The sequence below is a fragment of the Cetorhinus maximus genome, chromosome 21 (genome assembly GCF_964194155.1).
Source record: "Cetorhinus maximus chromosome 21, sCetMax3.hap1.1, whole genome shotgun sequence".
Lineage (NCBI taxonomy): Eukaryota > Metazoa > Chordata > Chondrichthyes > Lamniformes > Cetorhinidae > Cetorhinus > Cetorhinus maximus.
Window position 1 is genome coordinate 26896211 of NC_135899.1, and position 24289 is coordinate 26920499.

At 45.6% G+C, this 24289-nt stretch overlaps 1 long non-coding RNA gene across 1 annotated transcript; it reads right to left on the bottom strand.

The window, feature by feature from the left end:
- Positions 1-12581: 12581 nt before the first annotated feature.
- Positions 12582-19497, bottom strand: LOC144695792 (uncharacterized). The gene is made up of 2 exons (XR_013580018.1): positions 19383-19497; positions 12582-12745 (listed from the first exon to the last, which is right to left on the bottom strand). It is a non-coding gene; the product is annotated as an uncharacterized LOC144695792 (long non-coding RNA).
- Positions 19498-24289: the final 4792 nt, after the last annotated feature.

Consider the following 24289-nt stretch of genomic DNA (forward strand, 5'->3'; position numbering starts at 1 on the left):
AAGAAGGAAGCTCACCACCACCTTCTCAAGGGCAACTAGGGATGGCCAATAAATGCTGGCCCAGCCAGCGAAGCCCACATCCCATGAATGGATAATATTTTTTAAAAAATTGGGACTGTTTTCCTTGGCTAAGAGGAGACTTGATAGAAGTTTTCAAAATCATGAGGGGTCTGAACAGAGTACACAGGAAGAAACTGTTCCCGCTCATAAATACATTGAGAACCAGAAGGCACAATTTTAAAGTGTTTTGCAAAAGGAGCAAATGTGAGGTGAGGAAAAAACTTTTTCACACAGCGAATAGTTTGGGTCTGGAATGTACTGCCTGGAAGTGTGGGGGAGGCAGGTTCAATTGAGGCATTCAAGAGGACATTGGATGATTATTTAAATAGAAACAGTGTGCAGGGTTACGGGGAAATGGCAGGAGATTGGCATTGAGATAAAATGCTCAGAGATCCGGTGCAGACTTAATGGGCCGAATGGCCTCCTTCGCAACCTAAACAATTCTATGATTCCATCCACACTTCCCGAAATATCGCCCCCTTATTGGGAACTATCCAATCAGATAAAGGCAATGGGTGACATCATCAGTTACTGGGGAGATGAGCTGAAAGGAGTTTGATCCAGAAAGTGACATTTTTAAGGTAATTCACTTTGGTCGTGAGAATAGAAAAGCAGAATATGTTGTTAAAGGTGTGAGATTTGTGAATGTTGATGTTCAGAGAGATTTGTGTATATTTATACAAGGAGCTCAGAAATTCAGCAGATAGGACGACAAAAAACTAGGAAGGCAAATGGCTTGTTGGCCTTTATTGCAAGGGGATTGGAGTACAGGAATAAATATGTCTTGTTACAATTATATAGGATTTTGGTGACACCACACCTGGAATGCTGTGTGCAGTTTTGCTCTCTATATTTAAGGAAGGAGACGGTACAGTGAAGGTTTACTAGGTTAGTTCCTGGTATGAGAGATTGAGTGAACTGCGCAGTTCACTCAATCTCTCTGGAGTTTAGAAGAATGAGAAGGGATCTCAATGAACCAGACAAAATTCTGTTTCTGGGTAGAGGCTGAGAAATTGGAGTGGACTTGTTCACTTTTGACAACAGTGAGCACCTCTGAGCAGTAGATTATTACTCAAGGGTTTTTGAGTCTGTGCTGCTGAGAAATGGCAGTAAGAGCATCACTGTAATAAATCATTTAAAAACAATTTTTGCTCGCCACAGCATACCTGAAGTGCTCATCTCAGATTACAGTCCACAATTCTCAGGCTCTGAGCTTTGCAAATTTGCACAGGACAGACACTACATCAAATCCCGATTATCCAAAATCCAACGGAATGGTGGAACTTGCTGTGCAGACCTTAAAACACCTGTTGAAGAAGGCAAAGGCAGACCGGAGAGAATCCTACCTGGCTCTGTTGGATTTCAGTAATACTCCCTTAGAGGGCATTGGATCATCTCCAGCACAGCTCCTGATGGGGAGAAGACTAAGAACTAAGCTTCCAGCTGCTCCCCAACTGTTATTTCCACAGCCAGTGAGCTACAGTGTGCAGGACCTGCCCAAACTGAGACAGCAGAAGCAGAAACAGTACTTTGATCGAGGTGCCCGACCTCTGCCTGAACTGAACATGGGAGAGACAGTGAGGATTCAGCAAGGAGGGATCTGGAATCCTGCTGTTGTCACAGGAATCACAGGAGAACAAAGGTCTTACATAGAGCAAGCTCCAAATGGAAACTGTGGCCGCAAGAGCAGGTCAGAGGCTAGGAATTGTGTGATGAGTAACCCAACTCCTGACTCCCTGAAGCCTGTTCACCATCTACAAGGCACAAGTCAGGAGTGTGATGGAATAGTCTCCACTTTCCTGGATGAGTGCAGCTCCCACAAAACTGAAGAAGCTGGACACCGTCCAGACAAAGCAGCCTGATTGATTGGCATCACATCCACAAACATTCACTCCCTCCACCAACGACGCACAGTAGCTGCTGTGTGTACCATCTACAAGATGCGCTGCAGGAACTCACCAAGGGACCTTTCCTTCGCTTTCCAGAGGATTCTCAGCCAGCACAAGGCAGTTTCATTGCTTTAAAAAGCATTTTGGTCTTCATAATGCGAAGTTTCTGGGGGAGGCTGCATCAGCTGACCATGTAGCCACAGGAGACTTTCCCAAGGTGCTGCAGAAATGCATTGAGGAGAGAGGCTACCAGGCAGAGCAGGTCTTTAACGCAGACAGAACTGGGCTGTTCTGGAAGAAAATGTCAAATAGGACTTACATATCCAAACAGAAAGGATAACTCCTGGTTTTAAAGCCACAGAGGACAGGAAAACCCTCTTACTATGTGCTAATGTGGCTGGTTTTGTGTGTAAACCATTGCTGCTTTATAGGTCAGAAAACCCTCCAGCTCTGAAGGGTAACAGAGAAATCTCAGCTAACAGCTTTTTGGAAGGCTAACAGCAGTGCCTGGGTTAGAGCAGCAGTGTTTGAAGGCTGGTTTGAAAGTTGCTTTCTGCATGAGATCAGGATTTCCTTGAGGAAAAACAACTTGTCCGTCAAGGCCCTTGTTAATGCTCCTGGACAGAAGAGGTCCGACCAAGACACTGGTTACAAGTAACCTTCACTTTATCTCGAGGCACCTGGAATACACAGACCAACATCCCAATAGAAGACGCTGATGAAATGGACAGAAACATGACAGATAAAATCAATGCAGGCAAGTATTTTAAGTGATGCATTTTGGAAGGAAGGATGAGAAGAGGTAATAAACCGATTTAAAGGGAGCGCAGGAACAGAGAGATCGGAGGGTGAGTGTAAACAAATCTCTGAAGGTGACAGGACAGTTTGATAAGTCTGTTAAGGGAGCAGACCGAATCCTTGGCTTCATAAATAGAGGCACAGAGTACAAAAGCAAGGAAGCTATGCTAAACACGTATAAAACCCAGCTGGAGGGATTTGTCCGCTTCTAGTTACAGCACTTCAGGAAGGATGTCAAAGCTTTGGAGAGGAGATTTGCTGGAATACTATCGGGAATGAGGGACTTCCTTCTTACGATGGAACTGCCCGTGATCAGCTCAGCACCGCGATTCCACACGAGTGGTAAATTAAGGCTCGCCCAGCGTGGATCGCGATCGGTAGAAGCGCTAGCTGTGCGGGCGGGGGGGAAGAGGGAGAGTCAGGCCCAGCGCTCGTTCATGCATGAGCTTGAATGACTGCTTCAATCTCCCTGAGGGAAGGAGCTTCAGTAATTTAATAATTTAAAGAAATTGTTAAAAACATTACAAATTTAATGAAACATTTCCCCTCATGTGACTGTGTCACTTGAGAGGGGACATGATTTTATTTTCAAAATAAAGTTCTTATATAATCAGTATTAGCTTTAAGAAACTTCAATTCGACCATGGGTGAGGCGTCCTGTAAAATGTAAAGGCCGCTTGGCCTTTTCACCTGCCCACCAACCATCAGGTTGGCCGGGCATCGTAAATTTGGAGTTCATTAGTATGTTACTGGCCTTGATAGGCCTTTCAATTATCGGCAGGTGCGCAGTCAACTCCAACGAACGACATATCGTGAGACAGCGCAATGGCGTCAGGACGCACACCCGATGTCATCGCGCGTCATTTTACATTCCAGCATGTGGGGCCCGGGCCCGCACGCCGAATGTAAAATTCTGCCCTGGTTCTTCCGCGCATTGTATTCTTTAACTAATCCTGGTCTATCAAACCAGATCCTAAAAAGTACCAGGCTTGTCTAGTGTTCTCATAACTGGGATCAGAACTGTACCTGAAGCATCACCGTTCACAGTAGCTGCTGGTACTGGGGTTTCTCACTGAAGCAGTCACTCCACAGTGGTGGTTGGTGGATTCTCTTTTCTCTTGGAGACAGTGATGTTGATTTCAAATCCTTTTTAAGAACATGCGGTTTGCAGCAATGAGATCTTCTGGTGGGTTTCCAAACCACAGGCAGCTCAGTTTTAAGGAGAGAGGTATCAGAAGAGAGAGTGGATAAGGCTTCTGCCCCCTTCAGTCTCTGTTACAGACTCTTTGATTGCTAGTTTAAATCCAACATATTTTACACCAAAGAGCTGGGTCACATGACATTTCTCTGGTTTCAATCTGGGTTTATTTTAACCAATGTCCACAGTCTCTGAGAGCTCCATAGATCCTGTTTCTCCACAAAGCAGCTTTTGTCCTTCACAGCATAATATTGCTGTAAGCCAATGTCCTTTGCTTAGCAAAAGTGTTCTTTTCAAACAGTTCAATATATTATGTATCTATACAATGTCCAGGTGATGACATTATAAATTAACATACTATATAACACGTTTCCATGACATGATGCAATCAGTGGCAAAGGGGGAGATTTTTGCTGTTGGTTGATGATATTCCTTTATACCTGATAAAGTGAAAGGTAACAGTATTATTAAATGCCCGTAGATGAGGTTTCCTAAAAAATGCAAAGGCCGCTTGGCCTTTTTGCCTGCCCGCCAACCATTAGGTTCAATGGGCAGTGAAAAATTTATTTCAATTATCTTTCTAATGCCCTTAATCGGCCTTTTAATTGTTGGCGGGTGCGCTACCAACTCCAGCATGTACCTGCTGACCTGCAAACTTTGCTGATGACACAAAGATAGGTAGGATAATAAGATCTGAAGAGAACAGAAGGAGGCTAGGAAGGGATATAGATAGATTAGGTGAGTGGGAAAAGACCTAGCAAATGGAGTATAATGTGGGAAAGTATGACATTGTCCATTTTGGCAGGAAAAAAAATTATAAAGCACATTATCTAAATAGTGAGAGATTGCAGAGCTCTGAGACGCAGAGGGATCTGGGTGTCCTAATGCATGGGTCACAAAATGTACAGCAAATCATTAGGAAAACTAATAGAATGTTATCCTTTATTTCAAAGGGAATTAAATACAAAACTAGGGAGGTTGTGCTTCATTTATACAGGGCATTGGTGAGACCACATGTGGAGTACTGTGTACAGGACAGGCCTCATTATAGGAAGGATGTAAATACCTGGATTGGACAGGCTTGGCTTGTATCTGCTGGAGTTTAGAAGAGTAAGAGGAGACCTGATTGAAACATATAACATTCTTAGGTGTCTTGACAGTGTCGGCGTGGAGAGGGTGTTTCCTCTTGTGGGAGAATTTAAAACCAGGGACCGCTGTTTAAAAATAAGCGATCGCCCAGGTAACACGGAGATGAGGAGAATTTTTTTCTCTCAGTGGGTTGAGAGTCTTTGGAACTCTCTTCTTCAAAAGACAGTGGAAACAGAGTCTTTGAATATTTTTAAGGCATTGGTAGATAGATTCTGGATAAGCAAGGGGCTGAAAGATTATCGGGGTAGGCGAGAATGTGCTGAGGTTACAATCAGATCAGCCATGATCTCATTGAATGAGGGAGCAGGTTCGAAGGGCCGATTGGCCTACTCGTGCTCCTAAGTCATATGTTCTTGTGTTTTTTATGACAACCTGACAGCTTTGTGATCAATTTTATTGAGACCAGCTTTTATTTTATTTCTAGATTATTTTCTTGAACTGAATTCAATTTTTAAACTACCATAATAGAATTGGAACTTAAGTCTCTGGATTACCGATGCATTGATGTAGCCGCTACACGACTGTGCTTCAGATGAAGAAACTGAGGGCATTCTGGCTAAGTTTGCAGATGGTACAAAGATAGGTGGAGGGACAGGTAGTATTGAGGCGGCGGGGAGGCTGCAGAAGGATTTAGACAGGTTAGGAGAATGCGCAAAGAAGTGGCAGATGGAATACAACGTGGGGAAGTGTGAGGTCATGCACTTTGGTAGGAAGAATAGAGGCATAGACTATTTTCTAAATGGGGAGAGAATTCAGAAATCTGGCGTGCAAAGGGACTTGGGAGTCCTAGACCAGGATTCTCTGAAGGTTAACTTGCAGGTTGAGTCGGTAGTTAGGAAGGCAAATGCAATGTTGGCATTTATTTCGAGAGGACTAGAGTATAAAAGCAGGAATGTGCTGCTGAGGCTTTATAATGCTCTGGTCAGACCACATTTACAATATTGTGAGCAATTTTGGACCCCGTCTCTCAGCAAGCATGTTCTGGCCCCGGAGAGGGTCCAGAGGAGGTTCACGAGAATGATCCCAGGAATGAAAGGCTTAACATATGAGGAACGTTTGAGGACTCTGGGTCTATACTCGATGGAGTTTAGAAGGATGAGGGGGGATCTGATTGAAACTTACAGAATACTGAAAGGCCTGGATAGAGTGGACGTGGGGAAGATGTTTCCATTAGTAGGAGAGACTAGGAGCCAAGGGCACAGCCTCAGAGTAAAGGGAAGACCTTTTAGAACAGAGATGAGGAGAAACTTCTTTAGCCAGAGAGTGGTGAATCTATGGAATTCATTGCCACAGAAGGCTGTGGAGGCCAGGTCATTGAGTGTATTTAAGACCGAGATAGATAGATAAGTTCTTGATTGGTAAGGGGATCAAAGGTTACGGGGAGAAGGCGGGAGAATGGGGTTGAGAAACTTATCAGCCATGATTGAATGGCGGAGCAGACACGGTGGGCCGAAGGGCCTAATTTCTGCTCCTATGTCTTATGGTCTTATGGTATTTCTAGAGCAGATTTAATATTGAGATGCTTCGCAGCGAGTTGAGGGAAGTGGACATCAAGTTGAAGAGGAGGAAATTAGGAGGGCTGATGGAAAGTTTGATCAAAGTGGAAATTCCTAAATCACTGGGGTTGAAATAGAGAGACGGAGAAGGATTAGGGAGATCTTTTCGGAGAAAAGAGAATGGGCCTGAGCATTGAAGTCACAGCTGCCAAGAAAGGAATAAAGCGAGGGATGGAGGCTCAAGAAGTGGGAGTGAGGGAAACAGAGTTCTGGGGAGGGGTGCACAGGATGAGGCCATTCAGCCCATCGTGTCTATGCCAGCTGGAGGAATTCATATTGATGTGGGGGTGGAATGTGGTGGGTGAGGCCATTGAGAGATTTAAAGACTTCAAGATTTAAAGGGGGTGGAGTATGAAATAGGGAAGTCTTGCTACAACTGTACAGGGCATTGGTGAGATCACTCCTAGCTTATTGTGTACAGGTTCTGGTCATTTTACTGAAGGAGGAACATACTTGCCTTGGAGACAGTTCAGAGAAGGTTCACGAGGCAGATTCTGGGATGAAGGAAAGGTTGAGCAGGTTGGGCCGATACTCATTGGAATTTAGAAGAATGAGAGGTAATTTTAATGAAACATGTAAGATTCTGAGGCAAGCTCGACAGGGTCAATGCTGAGAGGATGTTTCTCCTTGTGGGGTAATCTAGAACCAGGGGGCACAGTTTAAACATGAAGGGTCTCCTATTTAAGATGGGGACGAGGAAGAATTTCTTCTCTCAGAGGATCCTTAATGTTGGGAATTCTCTTCCCTGGAGAGCAGTGGAGTCCGGGTCATTGAATATATTCAAGGCTGAATCAGACAGACAGGTTGACAAGGGAGACAAGGGTTATGGAGGGCAGACAGTAAAGTGGAGTTAAGGCCATAATCAGATCAGCCATGATCTTATTGAATGGCAGAGCAGGCTCAAGGGGACAAAGAGCTTACTCCTGCTCCAATGCCTTATCTTTTTATTTCTTACGTTTTTAACTTTTAATTATCTAATGCCTTTAATGAAGTGAACTATTCGAAGGCATGTCACACAAGGAATAATCCAACATAATATCAAACTATATATTTGGTGATCAAAAACCTGGTTTTAAAGCTAGTCTTAAAGGAGGAGAGAGGGAGAGAGAGATAGAAAGGCTCACAGAAAGAATTCTGGAGCTTATAGCCCACGTAGCTGAAGACACAGCCCAATCCTGTCCCTTTTCAGAGGCACATGGAAGAGATTATTTTCCAGTACAGCACGTTTCATGATCTCAGGATGATCGAAAGCTTTTCAAATCACATTTACTGGAACAGGCCGTTCAGCCCAACAGGTCTATGCCAGTGTTAATGCCCCACACGAGCCTCCTCCCACCCACTTCATCTCATCCCATCACATATCCTTCATGGCCTACTATTCCTTTCTCCCTCATCCATTTATCCTGCTTCCCTTTGAATGGATCCACAATATTCGACTCAACCACTCTCTGTGGTCGAGAGTTATACCTCCTCATGTGCACAGCATGATCCCACAAACAGCAAAGGAGCGATAAGTCGATAAGTTTGTTTTTAGGTGATGTATCTTGAAGGATAAATATTGGCCAGGAAACCAGGGAGAATTCCCCTCTGCACTTCTTCAAACAGTGGCCATGGGAGCTTTTATATCCAGTTGAGAGAGCAGATGGGAAGGTTTTAATGTTTCATCCCGAAAGATGTTTCAGTCTAGAAATCAACAACAACTTGCTAAACGTAGTAAAACTCCCCAAGATGATTCAAACAAGTGATCGTCAAACAAATATTGACACCGAGCCACAGATGGAGATATTAGGACCAATAACCAACAGCTTGGTCAAAGAGATTCATTTGAATCAAAGGAAGGAGGAAAGAGTGATGGAGAAGTTTAAGGCGAGAATTCAGAGCTCAGGGCCCAGCTAGCTGAAGGTACAACTGCGAACAGAGGAGTGATTAAACTTCAAGGGGTCAGAACTAAAGCAGGACAGAAATCTCGGAGGGATGTCGGAGATGGAGGGTGTTGCAAACACAGGGAGGGGTGTAGGAACTGGAGGAAGTTGCAGAGATAGAGAGGGGTGTAGGACTGGAGGAGGTTAGAGGGATAGGGTAAGGTGTAGGGGCAGGAGGAGGTTACAGAGATAGGGAGCGATTTACGGGCTCGAGGAGTTTATAGAGATAGGGAGGAGTGTAGGGGCTAGAGGAGGTTACAGAGATAGGGAGAGATGTATGGGCAGGAGGGGGTAACAGAGACGGAGGGGTGTAGGGGCTGGAGGAGGTGAGATTGATAGGAAAGGCTGTAGGGGCTGGAGCAGGTTACAGAGATAGGAAGGGGTATGGGGGCTGGAGGAGGTTACATGGATAGGGAGGATGGAGGGGCTGGAGGAGGTTACAGAGATAGGGAGGTTGTAGGGGCTGGAGGAGGTTATAGAGATAGGGAGGGGTGTAGGGGCTGGAGGAGCTTACAGATATAGAGGTGTAGGACTTGAGGAGGTTAGAGATTGGAAGGGTGTAGGGTCTTGAAGAGGGTACAGAGATGGGGTGGTGTGTAAGGGCTCAAGGAGGTTACAGTGGGCTGTAGGAAGTGGCTAACAAGCAGGGTGTAATGGGCACCCACTCATCAGGGTCTGTGAAAGACTCTGAGTAAACACGTCCTTTTTTTCCAAACATTTGTTCACAGTACAGATTGATTCACTGGAACTCCCCACCTAACAGCAATGTGGGTGCAGTTCACCACACAAACTGCAGTGGTTCAAGGGGAATTCGGGATGGGAAATAAATGCTAAGCTTGTGACTGACATTCACATCAAGAAGCCGGTCACCACCACCTTCTCAAGAGGATTCTGGGAGTGAGCAATAATTTCCAGCTTTGCTAGTGTCACTCAAACTTCCAGTGAATAAATCCCAGTGAGTCTGTGTTGAGTTTTTATCATGTCATGGCCAGTACAGGTGTGTCATATTACAAACTTTCAGTCAATACCTGTTTAAAATTGTACACAAATAAGATGTTCATCTGGCTGCAGCAAATCATGTGACTTTTTTGCATTCAGACTACAGACAGTGCCAAGTCTCCAGTGAATACCTAATTTAATATGGACATAAGTGTGTGTGCCTCACAACCATTTATGAAATTCACACATCTCATTGTTTAAGGATGGAGCAACATTGAACACCTTTGGCGTTTCCAGACTGCCTGTCTCCATGTTTCATACTGGACAAAAGGGAAGATCGAAACTCAAAGGCAACTTTCACCTTCCCATTGTATCGCAATGGCCTCCTCCATCCAAACTAGACTGAGTGGGCCTCTCTTAACTCAAAGGCCATGTGATCAAAGCTGGTTTTAGGGTCTGCACCCTTATTACGCCAGTGCCCAGTAAATCCATCAGAATCATCAGTCGTCAGCCAGTCTGCGAACCAGATTCTGAAACTAGCTGCAAGTCATCAAACAGCCAATGTAATTAACCTGTTCCATTTTCAAAGTTCACCTGAAAACCACCCTCCTAGATATTTAACTGCAAAAAATGTGCAACCTGCTGTGAACCCTTCACTTTACAAGGTCCTCACTTCAACTTAAAATCATCAAATCTCTTCAAGAAACCATAGGCCTGCTGTCTGAGAAACAGAAATCATAAATCAGAGACTAAATTAACTCTAATTTACAAAAGTGCTCTATCTTTATCTGTATCCAATCTTTGTGTGTGAATGTGCAGACATGAGACCAGGTGTGTGATGTTGCATTCATTCGATGTAAATATGCAGGAATAAATGATGGTATTTATTTCAAAATCACAAAAGCTTGCTGCTAAATTTTTAAATTGTATACGCACTCCAAGAGTAAGAAAAGACACACCACTTTCCATACAAAACATATTGATTACAGGCAGTAAGAAAGCAAATATATTCTGTCTGCGACATCTGTAAATGGGACAGCACAAAAATATATATAGACAAAACCATTACCCCGCCCACAAAATACCCCAGTCTCATTACGCTGACCCCCTTACTCAATTCCACATTTCCCCCTCCCCACTTGCCCCTCTCTCACTTCCCATCCTATCACTCCTCCCAATCACACACGCGACACTCCCCTCCTCATTTCTCCTTGCCCATTATCCCCTCCTGCAGTCACTCTCCCCTTTTCACATTACCTCTCCCTAATTAGTTGAGGCATCAGCACCGATACCTGTAATTTCTCCCTCTTTATTTTTACATCCTTTGCTGGTTTCTAAAATTTTCCCAATCTTCTGATCTACCATCAATCTTTGCAACATTAGACACATTTTCTTACAATTTGATACCATCCTTAACTTGCTTAGTTTGACATGGATGGTGCCCCTTCTCCTCGAGTCTTTCCTTCTCAGTGGAATATATCTTCCTTGAGAGTTATGGGATACATCAATAGGTATCTACCAGTGTTTATTAGCCGTCTTAACTTTAAACTGCTTCCCCAGTCTACTTGTCCAAGTCTAGATTAATAAATTTGTAATTGCCTTTATTAAAGTTTAAAACACTAGTTTTAGACCCAAGTTTCACACCTTCAAACTGAACGTAACCTTTAACAGTACAGCACTCCCTCAGTCCTTCCCCTGTGACAGAGCAGCACACCCTTAGCACTTCCCTTCCAAAAGTGCAGCATTCACTCAGTACCACCCCTCCAACAATGCTGCAGCTCCTCAGTACTGCCCACAGAGAGTGCAGCTCTCCCTCAGAAGTACCAATCCAAAGATGCAGCACTCCCTCAGGAATGCCCCTCTGATAGTGCAGTATTCAGTCAAAACTGCCCCTCTGACAATGCAGCACGCCCACAATACTACCCCCCTGAGAGTGCAGCACTCCTTCAGTACTGACCCTCACACAGTGCAGCACTTCCTGGGCTGTGTCTAGAAGCCACAACCTTCTATTTCAGGGGGGAGTGTGCTACCCACTTAGTCTAGATGTTCACAATTTGCCCTGTCACCTTCAGAGGTTTGTGTACATACCTTCCCCAGTCTCTCTGTTCCTGCACCCAGTTTAAAATAGAACCATTGTGTTCATATTGTGTCCCATCATCCAAGTGTGCAGAGTGATTCACTCCTACATAGAAGTACTGGAAATATGCCCCGCACCCAGATCTATGGTGGATTATCAAAGGCAGGAATAACTACTTGAGGAGATGGAGCTGGACAGGTTACATGTTGTCAGCTTCTCGCATATTCCAGGTCCTAATCTGGACTGAGAGGCTGACATGGTACAAGATCTTTGTGATCCAGTTAAAACTTTCTTTGGACAAGAGACGTCCAAAAGATTCATTTCATCTTCTCTAATAATTTCCCTTGTGGTAACTTGTCAAAGGTTTTCCTGAAGTCCATGTACACTGCATCCACCACATTTTTCCATCACAGTGCATGCTACCAACACTTAGAATGCTCGGAGCTCTGACAAGCACCATCTTCTCTTCTGAAATCTCTGCTGGCTGCTAATTTATTGCTATGTTTTCTCTTGTTGCGATTCCTGATCATTTTCTTCCTAAAAGTCTCAAATTGTTCCCCACCAGTGGCATATGTTTTGAACGGAGGGCTGTATAGAGACAGGAAAGTGGAGAAAGAACCTAATTTCTCATAGGAATTGGAGAAGTGTTAAAAATTGCAGAAGCAGGTGCTGGTTTGTAAAGCACAAAACAAATAATCTCACAGCACCAAAAAAATTTGTGAGGCACAGGCTCCCTGATCCCCAGCAATTAATTCCTCCTGATCTCAGCCTGTGGTTTCAGTGCAACAACCCCTTCTTCTGCGCCACTGTAACTGCGAGCAAACCCCTGCCCCCGAACCAACCAGGGAACAGACCCCTCACTAGACGCCCACTCCGCCTCACAGTGAAAGCAGTGAGTAAACTGACCGTGTGTGAGTTGCATTCCAAGACTCTGTGCAGGTTAAACAGAGCGGATCAGAGCAGGTTAAAAATTGCGGCCTGAAGTAGAGAAACTGCAGACATTTACATTTCTATTTACACAGTAACAATGTAGAGCCACCATGATTCACTCGCTGTCATCTCGAGGAAATCACATCCTCCAGGATTCACTCATCCACTCCTCCCACTGATCTCGGGAACTGATATCCCTCGATTACTGGTCGGGACATGGGAGGCCACTGGGGAAGAGAAAGAAATACATAGTTAGAGAGAGAGGAAAACCCAGCAGACCCACAACACCCGCAACAAAATCCATTAGACCCACAACAAAACCCATCAGACCCAGCAGACACCTAAAACTGCAGAAACCTGGAAGCGTACAGGAATTCCCGGGTGAAATTAAAAGGGAAATTTGGAAATCAAAGAGAGGGCATCAAAAAATAGATGCAAGTAAAATCAAGGAGCATCCAAAGATGTTTTACAAGTACATAAAGAGTATGTGGGTAGCAAAGGAGAGAGTAAGGCCTATCAGAGATCAACAAGATAACCTGTGTGAGGATGTAGTAAGGCTCTTCATGAATACTTGGCAACTGTCTGTGGAAAACAGGGAGCCTATGATGATACAAAGATGTGGTTCAGGAAGAAGAGTGTGAATGGTTGAATGGGATAAACATTGCAAGAGAGGAACTATTAATGGGGTTGATGTCTTTGAAAGTAGACAAATCACCAGGTTCTTAAAAGAAGCAAGGGAGGAAATTGCAGACTCTGACGATCATAATTATTCCTGCCTGACCACAGGAGTGGTGGAAGAGGATTGAAGAACTGAGGAATTATAGACCAGTTAGCTTAACATCGGTGGTGGGAAAATTATTGAATTGAATTTCGAGGAACCTTCATTTAGAAAGGTGTAGATTAATCAAGGAGAGTCAGCATGGATTTGAAAGGGGAAGCTCATCTCTCACTAAACTGATTGAATCTATTGAAAGGGTAACAAGGAGAGTTGATGAGGGCAGTGCAGCAGACGTGGTCAACATGGATTTGAACAACGCTTTAGACATGGTCCCACATGGCAGCCTGGGACCCACGGGGCAGTGGAAAATTGGATCCACAATTGCCTCAGTGACAGGAAGCAAGGGTTAAGGGTGTTTTTGTGATTGGAAGGTTGTTACCAGTGGGGGGTTTCACAGGTCTCTGCACTCGCTGCCTAGCTTTTTGTAGTTTATATGAATAATTTCAATTCAAATGTAGGGGGAATGATAAAGAAGTTTGCAGATGATACAAACATTGTCCGTGTGGTTGACAGTGAGGAGGAAAGCTTCAGACTGTAGGAAAATAGAGATGGTCTGGTCAGCTGGGGACAAAAATGGAAAATGGAATTCAACCTGGAGAAGTGTGAGGTGATGCATTTTGGGAGGTGCAGCAAGGCAAAGGGAACCCCCAGTAAATGGGGGGTAAATACTGAGTAATGTGGAGGAACAGAGGGACCTTGGAGTGTATATCCACAGACTGGTAAAGGTGCCAGGACAGGTCAATAATGTGGGTAAGAAGATATATAGTTTGCTTTCCTTTATTAGCTGAGGCATAGAGCTGGGTGGTTATGCTGGAACTTTATACAACACCAGATAGAGCAGAGTGGTTATGCTGGAACTGTATACAACACCAGATAGAGCAGAGTGGTTATGCTGGAACTGTATACAACACCAGATAGAGCAGAGTGGTTATGCTGGAACTGTATACAACACCAGATAGAGCAGAGTGGTTATACTGGAACTGTATACAACACCAGATAGAGCAGAGTGGTTATACTGGAACTGTATATAACACTAGATAGAGCAGGGTGGTTATACTGGAACTGTATACAACACCAGATAGAGCAGAGTGGTTATACTGGAACTGTATACAACACCAGATAGAGCAGAGTGGTTATGCTGGAACTGTATACAACACTAGATAGAGCAGAGTGGTTATACTGGAACTGTATACAACATTAGATAGAGCAGAGTGGTTATACTGGAACTGTATACAACACTAGATAGAGCAGAGTGGTTATGCTGGAACTGTATACAACACCAGATAGAGCAGAGTGGTTATACTGGAACTGTATACAACACTAGATAGAGCAGAGTGGTTATGCTGGAACTGTATACAACACCAGATAGAGCAGAGTGGTTATACTGGAACTGTATACAACACCAGATAGAGCAGAGTGGTTATACTGGAACTGTATACAACACCAGATAGAGCAGAGTGGTTATACTGGAACTGTATACAACACCAGATAGAGCAGAGTGGTTATACTGGAACTGTATACAACACCAGATAGAGCAGAGTGGTTATACTGGAACTGTATACAACACCAGATAGAGCAGAGTGGTTATACTGGAACTGTATACAACACCAGATAGAGCAGAGTGGTTATACTGGAACTGTATACAACACCAGATAGAGCAGAGTGGTTATACTGGAACTGTATACAACACCAGATAGACTAAAGTGAAACTGCAAACAGTCTGGCCAGCACATTACAGGAAAAGATGTGACTGCACGGGAGAAAGTGAAGAAGAGATTGTTTAATGCTGCCAGGACTGGAGAATATTCGTTATGAGGAAGGTTATTTTCTCGAGAGCAGAGGAGGCCGAGGGGAGATTTAATTGTATAAAATTATGAGGAGCCATGATGGCGTTAATATGACGACCTATTTAGTTTAGCAGAGGGGTCAAAAACCAGGAGGCACAGATTTAAAGTAATTGGTAGAAGCATCAAAGGAGAAATGAGGAAACAGTTTTTCACCCAGAGGGTGGTAGGGACCTGGAACTCACTGCCTGAAAGGGGGGGAGAAGCAGAAACTCTCACCACATTTAATAACTTCTTGGATGTCAACTTGAAGAGCTGTGACCTGCAGGGCTGCGGACCTAGTGCAGGAAGGTGAGATTGCACTGGGGAGCTCCTCATTAATCGGCAGGGACACAATGGGCCGAATGGTCTCATTCTGTGTGGTAAATTTTCTGTGATTCAATGACCCACCCAAGTAGCACCAGCAAAACCCCAACAGACCCCAAACACCAGAAAAACATATCAGCCATTAAACACCAGAAAAGCCCATCAGACCTCAAAGCACCAGCAAAACCCTTCAGACCCCCAAACACCAACAAGACCCATCAGACCCCAAACACCAAAAAAACCCATCAGACCCCCAAACACCAACAAAACCCATCAGACCCCCAAATGCCAGAAAAACCCATCAGTCCCCCAAACACCAACAAAACCCATCAGTCCCCCAAACACCAACAAAACTCATCAGACCCCCAAATGCCAGAAAAACCCATCAGACCCCCAAACACCAGCAAAACCCATCAGACCCCCAAACACCAGAAAAACACATAGACCCACCTCCTGGCGGAAGAGCTGGATGATAATTCCCCTTTATCAGAAGCTGTGAATGGAAGGGGAGGTAATAAAAAAACTGTTTATTGTCAGAGAGAGAGACAGAGAGACACAGAGAAAGATAGAGGGTCACACACACACACACAAACAGGCTGACAGACAGAATGACAGAATTTTAACGGCACAGAAGGAGGCTATTCGGCCCATCGTGTCTGTACCGGCTCTCCAAATGAGCATTATGACCTAATGTCATTTCCTTCCCTTTTCCCCGTGCCCCTATTCATCTATTGCTCTCTTGAATGCCTCGATTGAACCTGCCTCCACCACACTTCCAGACAGTGCATTCCAAACCCAAACCACTAGTTGTGTGAAATAGTTTTTTCTCACGTCACACTTGCTTCTTTTGCCAATCGCTTTAAATCTGTGCCCTCTTGTTCTCGATCCTTTTACAAGCGGAAACAGCTTCTCCCTACCTACTCTGTGCAGCTCCCATTTGACTTTGAACATCTCCATCAAATTTCCTCTTAGCCTTTCCTCCAAGGAGAACAGTCCCAACTTCTCCAATCTATCCTCGTAGCTGAAGTTTTTTGTCCCTGGAGCCATTCTTGGAAACCTCTTCTGCACTCTCTCCACTGTGCTCACGTCCTTCCTATAATGTGGTGCCCAGAACTGTACACAATATTCCAGCTGAGGTCTAACAAGTATCTTATATAAATTCAGCATAACCTCTTTGCTCTTGTACTCTAAGCCCCTATTAATAAAACCCAGGAGACGATATGCTTTATTAACTGCTCCCTCCACCTGTCCTGTCACCTTCGATGATCTATGCACATATACACCCAGGTCTTTCTGCTCCTGCATCCCTTCAAAATTTCACCCTTATTTTATATTGTCTATCCATACTCTTCCTACCAAACTATATCACCTCACACGTCTCCACATTGAACTTCACCTGCCACCTATCTGCCCACTCAACCAATGTGTCCATGTCCTCTTGAAGTTCTACACTGTCCTCCTCACAGTTTACAACACTCCCAAGCTCCATGTCATCTGCAAATTTTGAAATTGTTCCCTGCACACCAAGATCTAGATCATTAATATATATCAGGGAAAGCAAGGGTCCCAATACCGACCCCCGGGGAACTCCACGACAAACATTCCTCCAACCTGAAAAATATCCATTGACCATTACTCTCTGCTGCCTATTTCTCAGCCAATTTTGTATCAACTTTGCTACTGTTCCTTTTATTCCATGAGCAATAACTTTTCTCACAAGTTTATTGTGTGGCACTGTATCAAATGGCTTTTGAAAGTCCATGTACACCACATCAACAGCATTACCCTCATCAACCTTTTCTGTTACCTCTTCAAAAAACTCCAGGAAGTTAGTTAAACATAATTTTCCCTTCAGAAATCCATGCTGGCTCTTCTTTATCAACTCATATTTTTCTGTGTGACTATTGATTCTATCCTAAATAATTGTTTCTAGAATCTTGCCCACCACTGAAGTTTAACTGACTGGTCTGTAATTGCTGGTCTTATCCTCTTTTGAACAGGGGTGTAATGTTTGCAATTTTCCAGTCCTCTGGCACCACCCCTGGGTCTAGGGATGGCTAAACGATTATGGTCAGTGCCCTTACAATTTCTATTCCCACTTTCTTCAACATCCTTGGATGCATCTCGTCTGGTCCCAGTGCCTTGTCAACTTTAAGTACCAACAGTCTATTCAACACCTCCTTATCAATTTTGCATCCTTCTAGTGACAGAGTTCCCTTGTCTGTCACCATGGCCTGGGTAGCATCTACCACCTTGGTAAAGACGGATGCAAAGTATTCATTTAATACCTCAGCCATGGCCCCTTCATCCTCCCAACAGCACTGGCAAAACGCCCTGCAAGGAACTCAGTCCCAGCTCTGTTCAGATGCAACCCGTCCGGCTTGTGCAGATATCATCTTCCCCAGAGCCAGTCCCAGTGTCCCAGGAATCTAAAGCCCTTCCTCCTGCACCATCTTTCCAACCACACATTCAGATGCCATATCCTCCTATTTCTGTACTCACTGACACGTGGCACTGGGAGTAATCTGGAGATTACTACATTTGATGTCCTGCTTACTAATTTTCTACCAAGCTCCTTAAATTCTGATTACAGGACCACATCCCCCTTCCTAACTAAGTCATTGGTACCAATGTGGACCACAACCTCTGGCTCATCACCCTCCCCCAGAAGAATGTCCGACAGCTGCTCTGTGACATCCTTGGCCCTGGCACCAGGGAGGCAACATACCATCCCGGGGTCACATCTACAGCCACAGAAACACCTGTCTGTTCCCCTAACCAATGAACCCCGTATCACTATAGCTCTTCCTTTCTTCTGTCTCCCCTCCTGTACAGCCGAGCCACTCGTGGTGCCACAAACCTGCCTCTGACTGCACTCCTCTGAGGAATCAGCGCCCTCACCAGCTTCCAAAACGAAAAACCGATTTGTGAGCGGGACCCCAGGGGCCTCCTGCACGACCTGTCTAATTCTCTTGGACTGCCTGGTAGTGACCCATTTCCCCCTCTGTCTCCAGGACAATAAGTTGCAATGTGACCACCTCTCTGAATGAGCTATCCACATAGCTCTCAGCCTCGTGGATGCACCACAGTGACTCCAGCCGCCGCTCGAGCTCTGAAACCCAGAGCTCAAGTTTCTGCAGCTGACAGCACTTCCTGCACATGTGGTCATCTAGGACACCGGTATCATCCTTGGCTTTGCACATGTTACAGGACACACAGTCCATGGATGCCCTGCCATGTCTTAACTCTACTTCCCTTACATTAACTTTATTTGGCTTTGGATTATTTATATTACTTTATTTAATTGGCCCTACATTTTTCTTATTCCAGGCACTTCTCAGTCACCTCTGCTCTCAAACTCTCACTGCTTCTCGCACTGTTTTTATAGTTCCTCTGCTCTCCTCTAGGTGCTGCTGACTGCCTGGTTCAGGGTCCTCCTCTCACATTCTCCCCTAGGTGCTGCTGACTGCCCTGTCCTAGAGTTCTCCACTCACACTCTCCTCTAGGTGCTGCTGACTGCCTGGCTCAGGGTCATCCTCTCACACTCTCCTCTAGGTGCTGCTGACTGCCCTGTCCCAGACTCCTCCTCTCACACTCTCCTCTAGGTGCTGCTGACTGCCTATCCCAGAGTCCTCCTCTCACACTCTCCTCTAGGTGCTGCTGACTGCCTGGCTCAGGGTCCTCCTCTCAAGCTCTCCTCCAGACACATACAGATACAGACAGGTACAGAGCACAAGGCAGAGAGACAAGTGGAGAAAGAGAGAAAAATTGAGAGAGGCAGAGGGTCACACACATACACACACACACACACACACATACACACACACACACATACACACAGAGATCCCAATGAGTTATTAAGTTTATTTGACACAGAATGGACAATGATTCATACAGTTACACAGAAATCAAGAGGATGTTTGATGATCAGCTTACTCTTTGTAGGATTGTAGCCGCTCTTCCCTCTCACTGTAAAACAAGGAATGTTCAGTGAGTGATGAGAGACTGACAGAAAATCAGAGAGAAGAGAGACTGGAACTCCGAGTGAAAGGGAGAGATGGACCCTCCCTCATACTGAGCCTGGGCAAACGAACCCTGAGTCCCTCACGCCCACCCTGACCCAAGCCCCTCACTCCTGCCCTGACCCAAGCCCCTCACTCCCGCCCTGACCCGAGCCCCTCACTCCCACCCTGACCTGAGCCCCTCACTCCCACCCTGACCCAAGCCCCTCACTCCCACCCTGACCCGAGCCCCTCACTCCCGCCCTGACTTGAGCCCCTCACCCCCGCCCTGACCCGAGCCCCTCGCTCTTTCCCTGACCCGAGATCCTCACTCCCACCCTGACCCGAGCCCCTCACTCCCACCCTGACCCGAGCCCCTCACTCCTGCCCTGACCCAAGCCCCTCACTCCTTCCCTGACCCGAGATCCTCACTCCCACCCTGACCCGAGCCCCTCACTCCTGTCCTGAACTGAGCCCCTCACCCCCGCCCGGACCCGAGCCCCTCACTCCCGCCCTGACCTGAGCCCCTCACTCCCGCCCTGACCTGAGCCCCTCACTCCCGTCCTGACCCGAGCCCCTCACCCCCGCCCTGACCCGAGACCCTCACTCCCACCCTGACCTGAGCCCCTCACTCCCATCCTGACCCAAGCCCCTCACCCCCGCCCTGACCCGAGCCCCTCACCCCTGCCCTGACCTGAGCCCCTCACTCCTGTCCTGACCCGAGCCCCTCACTCCTGCCCTGACCCGAGCCCCTCACTCCCGCCCTGACCTGAGCCCCTCACTCCCGCCCTGACCTGAGCCCCTCACTCCTGCCCTGACCTGAGCCCCTCACTCCTGCCCTGACCCGAGCCACTCACTCCCATCCTGATCCGAGCCCCTCACTCCCACCTTGACCCAAGCACCTCACTCCTGCCCTGACCCAAGCCCCTCACTCCTGCCCTGATGCGAGCCCCTCACTCCTGTCCTGACCTGAACCCCTCACCCCCACCCTGACCTGAGCCCCTCACTCCCGCCCGGACTCCGGCCCCTCAACCCTGCCCTGACCTGAGCCCCTCACTCCCGCCCGGACTCCGGCCCCTCACTCCCGCCCTGACCCGTCCCCCTCACTCCTGCCCCTCCCCTTCTGCCATGTGCCCCTCAACCCTACTCTGGGACCATAAGATGTAGGAGCAGAAGTGGGCCCATTCGGCCCATCGAGTCTGCTCTGCCATTTAATGAGATCATGGCTGATCTGATAATCCTCAACTCCACTTTCCTGCCTTTTCCCCATAACCCTTGATTCTATTAGTGATTAAAAATCTGTCTATCTCAGCTTTGATTATACTTAACAACCCAACCTCTACAGCCTCTGCGGTAAAGACTTCCACACATTCACTACTCTCTGAGAGAAGTAATTTCTCCTCACCCCTGTTTTAAACGGGCGACCCCTTACTCTGAGATTATGCTACCTGGTCCAAGACTCTCCCACAAGGGGAAACTGCCTCTCAGCATCTACCCTGTCAAGCATCCTAAGAATCTTATACATTTCAATAAGGTCGCCTCTCATTCTTCTAAACTCCAATGAGTACAGGCCCACCCTAGTCAACCTCTCCTCATAAGAAAATCCCTCCATACCCGGGATCAACTGAGTGAACCTTCTCTGGACTGCCTCCAATGCCAGTATATCTTTCCTTAGATAAGGGGACCAAAATTGTTGTCTACAGTATTCTAGATGTGGTCTAACTAGTGCCTTGTATAGTTTTAGCAAGCCTTCCCTATTTTATACCCCATTCCCTTTGAAATGAAGGTTGAAGAATTCTGATAAATTTGTCAGACATGATTTCCGTTTTATAAAGCCATGCTGACTCTACTTGATTAGATTATGTATTTCTAAATGCCCTGCTATTACATCCTTTATAATAGACTAACATTTTCCCAATGACAGATGTTCAGCTAACTGGCCTATAGTTACCTGTTTTTTGTCTCACTCTCTTGAATAAGGGTGTTACATTGGCAGTTTTCCAATCCTCTGGGACTATTCCCGAATCTAAGGATTCTTGGAAGATTATTCCCAGTGCATCCACTATCTCTGTAGCTACTTCCTTTCATATCCTAGTATGGAACCCATCAGTTTCAAGGGACTTATCGGCCTTTAGCCCCATTAGTTTCCCTCGTACTTTTTCCCTAGTGATAGTTATTGTATTTATTTCCTCCCTCACTTTTGCTCCTTGATTGTTTAGTATTTTTGGGATTCTATTACTGTCTTCGACTGTGAAGACCGATGCAAAGTATTCATTCAACTCCTCTGCCATTTCCTGGTTCCCCGTTATTATTTCCCCAGCCTCATTCTCTAAGGGGCTTATGTTCACTTTGGCCTATCTCTTCCTTCTTATATATTTAAAGAAGCTCTTACAGTCCATTTTTATATTACTTGCCAGATTATCCTCAAAGATTATTTTCTCCCTGTTTATTATTTTTTTGGTCATCTTCTGTTGTTTTTTTTAAAACTTTCCCAATCCTCAATCCTTTCTCAACTTTCTCAATCCTTTCCCATGTTGTATGTTTTTTCTTTCAATCCGATACTATCCTTAACTTCCTTGGTTAACCATAGTTGGTTTATCCCCTTCCTAGAATCCTTCTTCCTCACTGGATATATCTTCGTTGTGAGTCATGAAATGTCTGATATTGTTCATCAACTGTCTTTTCTGCTAAACTCCTTTCCCAGTCCACCCCAGCAACTCTGCCCTCATTCCTTTGTAATTACCCTTATTTAGGTTTAGCACAGTTGTTTCCAACCCAAGTTTCTCACTCTCAAACTGAATGCTAAATTCTACCATGTTATGGTCACTGTTTTCTAGGGAGTCTTTTACTCTGAGCTCATTTATTAAACCTGCCTCATTACACATTACCAGATCCAAAATAGCCTGATCCCTGGTTGGATCCACAACATATTGTTCTAGGAAACTGCTGAATACACTCTATGAATTCTTGCTTGTGGCTACCTCTGCCAATTTGATTTTTCCTATCTACATGAAGATTAAAGTCACCCAAGATTAATGTACTGCCTTTTTTACATGCCCTTATTATCTCCTGATTTACTCTCTGTCCTACAGTATAGCTACTGTTAGGGAACCTATAGACTACGCCCACCAGTGTCTTCTTCCCCTTGTTATTTCTTACCTCCACCCATATTTCTTGCGATCATACTTATTCCATCGCGTACTAACAAAGCTACCCCACCACCCTTTCCTTCCTGCCTGTCCTTTCGAAAAGTCACATGCCCCTGAATATTTAGTTCCCAGCTTTGATCTCCTTGTAACCACGTCTCAGTAATGGCTATAAGATCATACCCATTAACGTCTATTTGTGCTGTTAATTCATTTATTTGTTCCAAATACTACATGCATTTAAATAAAGAGCTATTAATTTTGCCTTTTTACTATTTTTTCCCCCTTTGACTCTATTTGCTGCGTTTTTTTCATGTCTGTACACTCTGTCCCTTCCTGTCACACTCTGGGTATCATTACCTAAATAGCTGCCCTGCAAGGCTGCCATATCATTTTGCTTTGTAAGCCTACGTATCCCCTTTTCAGAACACGCCCCCACCCCTCCCTCCTATTTAGTTTAAAGCCCTCTCTGCAGACCTTGTTATTCAATTCACCAGGACACTGGTCCCAGCACGGTTCAAGTGAAGCCCATCCCACCTGAACAGCTCCCTTCTCCCCCAGTACTGGTGCCAGTGCCGCATGAGCTGAAAACCATTCCTCCCACACCAATCTCTGAGCCACTCTTTTATGTTATTTACCCTATGCCAGTTTGCCCGTGGCTCAGGTAGTAATCCCGAGATTACTACCTTGGAGGTTCTGCTTTTTAATTCATCTCCAAACTGTTCAAATTCTTTCAGCAGAACCTTCTTTCTAGTCCTATCAATGTCATTGGCACCAACATGGACAACGACAACTGGTTCCTCCCCTCCCACTCCAAGTTCCTCTCCAGCCCTGAGGAGATGTTCTTAACCCTGGCACTGGGCAGGCAACGCAGCCTTCGAGATTCACGCTCACGGCTGCAGAGAACAGTATCTATCCCCCTAATTATACTGTTCCCTACCACGACTACATCCCTATTTCTTCCCTCCACTTGAATGGCTCCCTGTACCATGGTGCTATGGTCAGTTCGCTCATCCTCCCTCCAGTCCCCACTCTCGTCGACACAGCTTGCAAGAACCTTGTAACTGTTGTACAACTGCAGGGGCCAAGGCTCCTTGAACGCTGCACCCCAGGTCCCCATACCTGTTTCACCTGCAGTCACACCCTCCTGTGCCTGATCACAGACCAAATCTGAATTACCTAATCTGAGGGGTGTGACTGCCTCCTGGAGCAAAGTGCCCAGGTAACTCTCCCCCTCCCTGATGTGGCACAAAGTCTGCAGCTCAGACCCCAGCTCCTCAACTCGAATCCAAAGTTCCTCGAGCTGCAAACACTTGCTGCAGATGTGTTCACTCTGGATCACCTTGGTGTCCAGCAGCTCCCACATGCTGCAGCAGCAACACATCACCCATCCTGCCATCGCTATCTTATTTTATTTAATCTATTAATTAATTACTTTAGTATCCCTGCTCCTTACACTTCATTGTAATTAATTATATTTTTACACCAGTATCGATCTTATACTTAACAAGCTGTTTTTAAGGAAAAGAGAGAGAAAAAGACTTGAGACCTAAACTCAAAGTAAAGACCTTGCTTTTGATTTAAAGACTAGAAATACTCACCAATCAGCTGGTTTCCTGCACTAGCGTCAAATTGTGGTTCATGACGTCTCTCCACCGCTGGTCTCACTGCAGGTAGGCCTCTAAATCTACGCCCT